The sequence below is a fragment of the Sphaerodactylus townsendi genome, linkage group LG01, assembly GCF_021028975.2.
Source record: "Sphaerodactylus townsendi isolate TG3544 linkage group LG01, MPM_Stown_v2.3, whole genome shotgun sequence".
Taxonomy (NCBI): Eukaryota; Metazoa; Chordata; class Lepidosauria; order Squamata; family Sphaerodactylidae; genus Sphaerodactylus; species Sphaerodactylus townsendi.
This window is the reverse complement of record NC_059425.1, coordinates 36,892,013-36,902,790: the sequence shown is the minus strand read 5'-3', so window position 1 is coordinate 36,902,790 and position 10,778 is coordinate 36,892,013. Positions and strand designations below refer to the sequence as shown.

General features: G+C 44.6%; 1 long non-coding RNA gene across 1 annotated transcript in view; it reads left to right on the top strand.

Moving 5' to 3' along the window:
- The first annotated feature begins 1,228 nt into the window (after nucleotides 1–1,228).
- LOC125445939 overlaps nucleotides 1,229–10,778 on the top strand; it is a 296,276-nt gene continuing 286,726 nt past the window's right edge. Inside the window, exon 1 of the long non-coding RNA XR_007246348.1 lies at nucleotides 1,229–1,324. This is a non-coding gene — a long non-coding RNA (uncharacterized LOC125445939). The remainder of the gene's footprint in view (nucleotides 1,325–10,778) is intronic.

The window sequence follows — 10,778 nt, the reverse complement described above, 5'->3', positions numbered from 1 at the left end:
CAGGGAAACTTAAGGAGTTGCCAATTTTGTTTTCTGAGAGGGTCTCTGAATCTTTAACAGTTTTATGATGAATAGAAACTCAAAGATTTTTCTAGTTTGCAAATGCAGCGAGGCACAAAGCTTCCCCTGTTGGATTTCCTCCTTTCAGGGAGATGTCAAAGGCGAAGGAGTCTTGCCAGAGTAGAAACACTTCTCCCAAAAGAAGACTTCTAAACATGTTCACTCAGAAAGAAGTCTAGGCAATGGGACTATCAAATAAGTACACTCAGAAGCCATTCACCAAAATATTCAGAATTCTGTCCCATGGGGTTCAATGACTGTGCTTTATTTCCTCATCAAATAAATCAAATCCACATAGACACACACATACTATGCCTAACATGGCCAAGTATTTTTATAGCAAAGGTGCTGAGCCTTTTTAACAGTCATCCAGCATTCAAAAATTCTGCATAAGATTCATGCAGGCAATCTTCATTTTTCCAACCTTCCTTGTTTCAGCAGGGAAGTAAAACTGGATATATTTTTTAAAAAGTTCATAGTGAGGTCTCCTTTCAGGGCAGGTTGCCAGCTTTTTGCTGGCAGGATTCCCGCCTCTTTATCAAGTGCCTTGGGTATTAATTTTGCCAGAGAATTTAGCCAGGATAGTGCAGGGATGAAGTGGCTAAATTCAACTTGTCAAGCAGTTGTGACAAAAAACAATTGCCAACTGACTATAAAAATTGGCTCATTTATTTATTTCATCGGTTTTATATGCCACCCTTCCCCTCACTGACTCAGGGCAGCGTCCAAAATTAATTTGCTGTTGTGTCCTTAACCAAATTGGGGGGGGGGGGAGAGATATTACCCCCTGCTAGCTACACTTCAAGGGACTGCTGTAGGAACAGTTTCTGAAGAGTTGGCAACCTCCCTGTGAAAGGTCCTCCGCACAAGCTTAAATGCACTTTCCTCATTCTTCTCAGTTCCGCGAATCAGAGTTGGTATAAAACTCTGTAAAGGACTCGCTTTGATTCCTAGGGGGAGAGGTGGAGAAAAAGTGGAGGAAAAATAACTTAAACATTCAGGAACAGAATGTAATAGCAATATTTTCCAGAGGGGGGGGGGGAGCGTTAACAGCTACCACTTTCCCATGGCGATGGAGGGGCTTAAATATATAAATAATGACTCGAGAAACAAGCGCTGCGGGGAGGGGGTGTCAGCGGAAAGCCGGGGAATTAGCTAAACAAAGAAATCATGGCGGAGCCTTTCTTTTTGGTCCCTTCGAAGGCGGTGCAGCTGATGGACTTAACTTCTCGCAGCAGGTGGCGGGAACGACGCCACGGCCCGGGTGAGTGTGACACCCCCCAAGAGCGCGGGGCGGGGGTGTCCTTAGTTTCACTCCCCCCTTCAAAAAGCCCCCCTCTCCCAGCCCTGGCCGGCTCCGACTGCAGCCCTCAATGTGGAGGGATTTGCGCCCTCTGCTCAGCCCGAGCGCAAGACCTCGCAGGGGGGAGGGAGGCGGGCGGCGCAGCAGCTCTTCCTCCCGCCTAGCCGAAGCTCCTAGCAATGGCAAGAGCCCGCCAGAGGTCACCGATCCTAGTCTTTGAATGGCTCAGATCCAGTCCTGTGCCCACCCCTCTGGCGAAATTGGCTTTGCGCATTGGTTGGGCCGAGTGGGGCGGGGGTGTGTGTGTGTGAGAGGCAGAGCCGGACTTTGTCCTTTGCAAGGGGAAGGGTGTACGGGGAAAGGCTCCTAATCTGAAGGGTGTTTTGTTTGTGAGCGGAGCGAGAGGAACCGGGGCAGTGGCTGGGAGGTATAACCGGGAGGGATGAGAAACCCATGCAGACATTTGTGGTCTCTCCAGATGTTGCGCCACCCAACTTTCCCAGAATAGAGATGGGAGGTCATCATTGGCATGTACAGGAAAGAGCGCCTGATGATGTTGGGGATGTTTTCCACTGTTCACTGAATCAATACTTGGAATCAGAAAAAGTTTTGCCTGAGCTTGGAAACCCTCCCCCTTCTCTTTTCTAGTCTAGAAATAAATAATTGGCTCCAAACTTCAGCCTGGGTAGTGTAGCAGTTGGAGAGGTGGGCTAGGCTCTGGGAGACCCAAATCTGAATCTTTGCTGTGTCAGGAAATTTGCTTTGTGACTATGGTCCAGTCATACACACACACACACACTTTCAACCTGATTGAACAGGATTCTTGTAAGGTCAGGAGGAGTCAATAGCCAGCAAGCTGCTTCAGGTTCCTGTGGGGAGAAAATCAGGGAATAAATAAAGATACAGCCTCAGTTGAGATAAAAGACCCTGAATAATACCTGAAGGCCATTTAATCCACCCCTATACAATTCATCAGAATCCAGTCTATCCACCACTCTGAAAATAATTCATTCAGGTTCCTAATTCTTCCCCTTGAAGCAGCTCAATTGGAACACAAAAAATTTAACTCCCCCTCCCTACTAAAACCAGCCAATGTTTGCATTTATTTATGTTACAATTAGTCTTATTTTCATCACTCATCTAATAATACATTTTTAAAGTAAGAGTGCTGAAAAAGTTTCTGCAATCCACAATAAAATATCTTCTCAAACTTCCAAAAATATAGTTAAAATGTTGAAACAAAAACAAGGAGCAATGCTAATTACTTAATACCTGGAGCAAGTTCTTTTTTATAGGATATGTTTTCCCCTGATGGTAGCGGGGAAGTGAGGAAGTGGCTGTCTAAGGGATTCCAAAGAGTGGATTCTTCCAACCACCACAAGGCCCTAAAGTCTGTGTCTGAACCAATATCTCCTCTGAGAAGAAAGAGCACAGAACAAGTTTACCTAACCTAACCTGATGCAGTAGGGAGGAGTATATTGGAAGAAGCATTTCTTCAGGTGCTTGGGATGTTTTGGAATTTAATTAGCAAAAACCTTGAATACTAAAATCCAGCTCTGGCTGCCTAAGAGTGATTATGCATGGGCCAAGTAAAACAGGTTGAGGCCCTTTTTAAAAACAGGGGGGGGGGGTTCCCACAGGACTAGCCCCCAAAATGCTGCTAACCTCTTTTAGTGACCAGAACCCAGGTTAAAGAAAAATTGCCAAATGAGCGATTTCCCCCTTCTAACCTGGATTGCAAACTCTTTCTGCTTGCCTGTGCAAACCATGGCAAGCAGGAAGCTTGCAGTTCCTACCCCATTCCATCCATCATTATAGTGGATCCCCCAGGCAGCTGCCATGCCAAACAGGCAGGTAAGGGGTATTCTTGGGATTCCCGGATGGGGAGATTCCCAGCTGTTTGGTTCACATAGAAACAGTGTTTCTGTGTGAACCGTGCTGCCTCCAGGATTCCAGCGATCCCAGATGGTCCCTGCACCCACTGTGCAAATGGTGGCAGAGGCAGCAAAAACAGGTTCCATGAACCCATGCTGCCTGTGCGGAATTGACCCCCGTCACCCTGGATTTAAAAATGCACAGACTGGTTGTGGTGGGTTTTCCAGGCTGTGTGGCCGTGGTCTGGTGGATCTTGTTCATAACGTTTCGCCTGCATCTGTGGCTGGCATCTTCAGCCCAGAAAACCCACCACAACCAGTTGAATCTGGCCATGAAAGCCTTCAACAGTACATCATGCACAGAGTTGGTTAACAGAAACAAGAGATGATTCACCAAGTTCTGATAGCCAGAATGCTATCAGGGAGGGAGAGGCGGCATGCAAGGGAAGAGAGGGAGGGAGAGGAAAGGGACGGAGGGGGAGGGGCCAGGCACCCTAGATTCCCTGAATACTGCAGTTACAGTTAAGAAAACCAGGCACACATTACTCAGGAGTAAGCTCGGTACAGCAACCGTGACATACTTTTAATGGCTGCATCGCACCCCTCAGAGGCTTTCCTCAGAAGCGACACCCATTGCCACCAACCAAACTTACTCCCAGGTAAAGGATCATGACCAGCCAGCCTAGATGTGTGGGAGGGGTGCCTTTCCATCCCCCCCCCCAAGGAATGCGGGCACACACATCACTGACATCACACATCAGGCTGCGTGTTTGCATGAGCACGTACTGCTGGCCTCTGCAATTGATTTGCTGCTACTGTTCCTTTCCCATTTCACCACAATAAGCCACAGCAATGCGTGGCCGGGCCCCGCTAGTACATTAATATTAGCCCTAACTTAAGTGCCCTAGTATCAAAGTACTTAAAAGGTCCCTCACTCCCCGATAGAATAGTCAACCTTTAGATGGGGCCTAGGGTGCTCCTGGAATTACAACTGATCTCCAGCTTACAGTGATCAGTTTTCTAGGAGAAAATGGCAACTTTGAAGTGTGGACTCTATGGCCGTTTCTGCACAAGCCAAAAAGGATGATAAAAGGGTGGTAAAAACAGCATTATAGGCAGAGACTTCGCACAGCCATCGCTGCAGAAATGATGCTGCAGCAATGCGGCAATGCTCCAGCGGGCCCACAACAGTTTACTTGAAAATCGCTCACTGAGCGTGTCTTTTCAACAAGAGAGCTCCACAGTCGGCATCGTGCGAAGCACCCACCAGGAATTGGTGCCTCAGAGCCCGCCCTCCACAATGGCAGCCCATCCTGGCGCCGAACACCTGCGACGTCTACCCTGAGAAAAAAAGAATGCCATTTGCAAAGCACAGCTGTATGAAGCGCCAGGGTTCAGCCGATGTGCTACCTGTTTATGGAGTGCCTGCCCATGGGAACACTCCATTGCTGCAGTGTTGAAAATAACACAGACAGCACAACTCTGTAATTGGCTGTGCAGAAATGGCCTATGCTATTATTTCCTTGCTGAGTTCCCTCTTGTACCAAAGTTATGCCCCCCCCCCCGCCCAATAAGCTCCATACCCATATATTCAGGAATTTCCCCGCTCCCTGATTAACATGCCAATAAGGTGAGAAGTTTCTTGGAACTGGATCTTTTTTGTGGTGGTTCCTTGCTTTTGGAATTTCCTCCCCTTACAGCTGTGCACCTGGCACCTAACCTATCTGGCATTAGACACCAGGAGAAAACCTTTATTTGCACTGAGTCATGCTGTTGTGTTCATTTCCACATTGTCCAGCTTTTGTTTAATGCTTTTTGGCTTTCAGTAAGCAATGTTGCTGGCTGCAATTTCAGATGGTGTTTGTTATTGAATTTTAAATGCTGTTTATTGATCAGAAGCTGCCTTGGAAGTGATTGGATGGAGAGTTTCCAGACTAGATAGGTATATATTTAAAAAAAAGTGAGGGAAGAAGTGATCAACAATTGAGGAGACCTCTTGCTTGAAATTACATTGAGGTGGGGAATATTTGCTGTGGCTTGCTTCACATTTTATAATGTGTAGAGGGATTAGGCTTTTCTCTATTTCAGGGGTCTTCAAACTATGGCCCTCCAGATGTCCAGAGACTACAATTCCCATGAACCCTATCACTTGGCCATGCTAGCAGGGCTGATGGGAATTGTAGTCCATGAACATCTGGAGGGCCATAGTTTGAAAACCCCTGCTCTATTTTAAGGAGTCTCAAAGCAACTTAGAACACTTTTTCATTCTTTCCCAACAACAATCACCTTTGTGAGGTAGGTGAGGATGAGAGAGCTCTGAGAGAAATGTGACTGGCCCAAGGTTATCTAACAGGCTTCCTGTGAAGGAATGGTGAATCAAACCCAGTTTTCCACATTCGAGTCTACTGCTTTCAATGCTTACACCACACTGGCTTCTCAAGGGGGTGGATTACCTTCCATATGAGAAACAGCTAATGTTTCTGGGGCTTTTTAGTATAGACGAATAAAGGAAGGTGTGATTCAGATTTATGAAATTATTCATGACATTTTTTCATCTCATATGACTAGAATGAGGCCTCCCAGTGAAACTAGCTGGCAATCAACACAATAAAGACTTCTTTACACAGTGCAGGGTGGATGTGTGGAACTCACTGCCACGTGATGTATATTGATAGCTTCTAAATCAGAGACTTTAAAAGGGGAATGGACAAATTTGTAGAAAATAATTATACAGAGTCTGCTAATCATGATGGCTAAAAGGAATCTCTACATTTAGAGTCAGCTCACCTCTGGGTACAAATTGCTGGGCATCGTCAGCAGGTGAATGCTCCATATTTTGCTTACCTATTCCTCAGAGGTTTCTTGCCAGCCACTGTCGTAAGGAGAATGCTGGATTGATGGATATTTGGTTTGATGCTGCAGGAGTCTTCTTAAATTAAAAATCTAACACAGACAACATTATTCCCCCTCCCTGCTTCTGTTTGCCATGGGGATCCCCTCAGCCATTCACTAGATATCATTTATGGATTCTTTTGTCCTCAGATGTTTTATTTTTAAAATTTCTCACTTGTTTCTCTTAAGCAACCCTCTATAAAACCACATAACAATAAAATCTTAAAAATCCACTATAAAAATATCTATAAAATGTAAAATATTTTAAAATATAAATATGAAATATAAAAATAACTATAAAATCAAATAGAATATATAAAATATCTATAAAAACCATTTAAATCCTTAACATCAATAAATCCAAACAACATTTAAATTCACTGCTGTAGTGGTTAAGAGTGGTGAACTCTAATCTGGTGAACCAGGTTTCTTTCCCCACTCCTAAACATAAAGCCTATTGGGTGACCTTGGGCTAGTCACAGTTCTCTTAGAACTCTCTCAGCCCCACCCACCTCACAAGGTTTCTGTTGGGGGAAGAGGCTGTTTTGAGAGTCCTTACAGTTGAGAAAAGTGGGGTATCTTCTCTTCATACATTTTTGTCCTGCTTTCCTTTTCTCCAAAGAACACAGAGTGGCATATCTGGTTCTCCCTTTTCCTGTTTTCTCTTTACGACAAACCTGGAAGGTATGCTATATTGATAGTATGAGGCTAGCTCAAGATCACCCAGTGAGTTCCACAACGGAGCAGGGATTTGAATGCAAGTTGATCTGAAGTCTTCCTGAACACTAACCAGTACCCTGCATCTATACTGTTTTTTAAAGAAATCCTCCAATATTTAAAATCTGCTGTACAGATCAGGTAGGCACAGACACCAGCCAGTATGCACCCGCCATGGAAACTTTCCCATCTGAGATCTATCGTGTTAAAAGCTTGCACAAATTGCCTCTTAAAAGAGGTATGTTTAAGTGACAGAATTGCCTCTGCCAGTCTTACAAAATTATGGTTGTACATGCCCAAAGCCCCTTTTATCCCCACAGAATTTAGAATTCAGAGCACTGTAGCACTTCTGCTTTCCAGAATGGAGCCTAAAAGAAATGGCTCATTGGAACTAGCCTCCCTGATACACACCTGAGTTCTCCAAGTCTTCTAATTATCTGACTGCAGCGTATCCGTTTACAAGCCCCATGTCATTGAGACCATATGTATATCACATTTCCATTCATTTAAACTTTTGATTAGAGAATGTTTTGCAGTCTCTTGGGGCATTTGGGTATGTTCGAGAGTGTCGTAAGCTATATGTCGCTCACGCTTTTTTCGGCAAACTTGCATCTTGTTTAATTGAGGCAATGTTCTGATCATCAAAACATGCAGAAATGTAAAACAGATTGCTAAGATAATTACTACTAGTGAGTTCCCTATGCACTTATTGTCAAGCATAGCTATATACAAGGGAAGAAAAGGATAGAGTGTTGGGACACAGCCAAATGGCACATTTTTGAAGGATCAGATGAGTTCCTATAACACAGTTTTGCAAACAGCTACTTGCCTGTGATGAATAATAATTGCTTCCAAGTGAGCAGGTAGAAAAGTTTTTGGAAACTGGATGAGAATGGGATCCATCCCCCACAAGCTTTTTATATGCTCAATTCATTGATAATTGTATGTAAGGACAGGTGGGCTACTTTAAAAAATCTAATAACTTGTGTGTAACCATTTGTCAAACTTGCATAGCACTTTCCAACCCCACATTCCACAAAGGCCTGGCCTACAGTCTGTGCAGATTCCCTATATGTACACACAGCTGATGGAATAGACTGCCCAACTGATTTCCCAATCAAGGTCTCTTTGCAAGAGTCGTGAAAGTGAGCTGTTAAAGCTAGGTATGGAACACTGGCTTGGTGTCTGTGAATAGTAGTGCCAGTGTAACCCACAATATTTACAAAGTTTTGGGGAAATTTTTAAGGGAGGTGACACCCTAGTCCAAGACCTAGGATATGACTCTCTATTTCCCTTGCTTTCAAGATGCCAGGCAAGTCAAGTAGAATGCCAAGAGAGAAGGCTGCAGCATATGTAGGAAAGATTCTTGCTATACTCATGGAGTTCTTTATATCAGTTTCCCACTTCTCATGTTTGAGGTCTCTAGGCCCCTGAGCCACTGGCGTAATGCCCATTGGGCAAGGTGGGCAGCTGCCCAGGGCATCACCTTGTGGGGGGCATCAAAATGCTGGGTTCGTTTTTGGGTATTTTAGTGGTTTTCCATTTTTGGCCTGCAGGGGGCGTAGTTTTTAGGCTAGTGGCACCAAAATTTCAGCGTATCATCAGGAGACTGTCCTTATGCTACCCCCCACGTTTGGTGAGGTTTGGTTCAGGGAGTCCAAAGTTATGGACTCCCAAAGGGAGCCCCTATCCCCCATTGTTTCCAATGGGAGCTAATAGGAGATGGGGGCTACAGTTTTGAGGGTCCATAACTTTGGCCCCCCTGAACCAAAATGCACCAAACTTGGGTGGTATCATTAGGGCAGTCTCCTAATGAGGCCCTGAAAGTTTTGAGACTGTGCCTTCAGAAATGTGCCCCCCACAGCCTGCAACCCCCATTGACAGCAATGCAGAAAACTCAATGCAGAACAAAGATTCTTGGGCAAATTTCTGGGATGTTCCTGCAGGGGGTGCATTTTTGGATGTATTGGCACCAAAATTTTAGGGTATCATCTGGAGATGATGGCACCCCCCAAGCTTGGTGCAGTTTGGTTCAGTTTGGTTCAGTTATGGACCCTCAAAACTGTAGCCCCCATCTCCTATTAGCTCCCATTGGAAACAATGTGGGATGGGGCACCCCCTTTGGGAGTCCATAACTTTGGACTCCTTGAACCAAACCTCACCAAACTGGGGGAGTAGCATAAGGACAGTCTCCTGATGATATGCTGAAATTGTGGTGCTGATATGTCTACAAATGCACCCCCTGCAGGCACCAATGTCCTGGTGCAAAAAAAAATTGGTCATGGTGGAGTGGCCGCCCATGGGGGCAGGGGCATCCAACTCAGGTTTTGCCCAGGGCTACAGTTTGCCCAGGGCTGCCTCGTTACGCCCCTGCCCTGAGCCCAGATGATGCTCTCCTTGTACCAGGGCCTTTATTGTTTTGTTTTCTGCAATTTATTTAGACTTGAGCATAGTTGTCTGAATTAATTATAAGACAAAACCATAGTTAATTTATGAAACCTTAACTGACAAGCTGAACCAACAGCTTCCAAATGTCCCCAGTGTTTACAGAGGTTCTATTTTTTTTCTCCCATCCCCCATACCTTGGACATCCTTGCCTTTTGTCTTTTTGCATCTTTTGTTCCCTTGATCTGCTGTACCTTTGCTGTCATTCTTCTCTTCTTTGCTAGGGTTTCCTTCCCCTTCTCTATGTGGTCCCAGCCAATTAGGAATCACATAGGGAATGATATGATAACTGATGAAACTGCACTAGCAATCATGCTTGGCAATGTGTCAGCATCACTGAGGGACGGTGAAGGCAATTAAGAAGGAGGACAACAATTCTTGGACTGATATAAGTGATTCCATTTTGCTGCCCTTACTCTTGAGTTGCTGAACACACTGTCATCACTGCCCCGAAGTGATTGTCAAAAGTGATATCCTTTTCAATACTACCAAAAATGCTTGTATCCACCCCTAAGACCCTTTACTTCAGCCATAGTTGGTCCGTCCTTAGCTGCTGAACACACATAAAGCTTCCTGATAATGGATCAGGCCATTGGTCCATCAAGGTCAGTATTGTCTACTCAGAGGCCCCTTCCGCACATCCAGAATAATGCATTTTCAATCCACTTTCAATGCACTTTGCAGCTGGATTTCACTGTGCAGAATAGGAAAATCCACTTGCAAACAATTGTGAAAATGGATTGAAAGTGCATTATTGTGCATGTGCAGAAGGGGCCAGACTGGCAGCAGCTCTCCAGGGTCTCAGATTGAGCTCATCACCTTGTTCTTTTAACTGGTGATGTCAGGGATTGAACCTGGAATCTTCTGCAGGCCAAGCAGATGATGTGCCACTGAGCCATGGTCCCTCCCTTGCCTCCCGGCCATTCCCTCTTTTTGGGGAGGCTTTTAATGAATTGGGTTATGGGACGCCTGTTATTGTTTTGACCGCTGTTTTAATGGATTTTAATGGATGTTAGTAAATGTAACAATTGTTTATGTGGTCACTATTGTGCTCCTTTGTTATACATTGTATATATGCTGACGCTGTTGTGCACCGCCCAGAGCCCCTTGGGGATGGGGCAATCTACAAATACAATTAATTAATTAATTAATTAATTAATTAATTAATTAATTAATTAATAATAAATAAATAAATAATAAGATGCGCATATACAACAATGCAGGAAAAGACTGATCTGAATGGATGGGCCAGCAATGTGATTCCAGCTTCATCTATTCAACCCAAATTCATTTCTCTCCCCATTCCCCACACCCAATACAGATCACTCATAGTTCTGTGTACAGTTCCCAGCTAATGTGAGTTAGCATGTACAGTGAAGGAGAAGAAATAGATTTTAGACTTCTTGCCGGATTTGTCTTCACACATGCTGCATATGTAATAGGCAGGCTCCTCCAGACTGTAAGTGGACAGTAAGGTAATATGACAT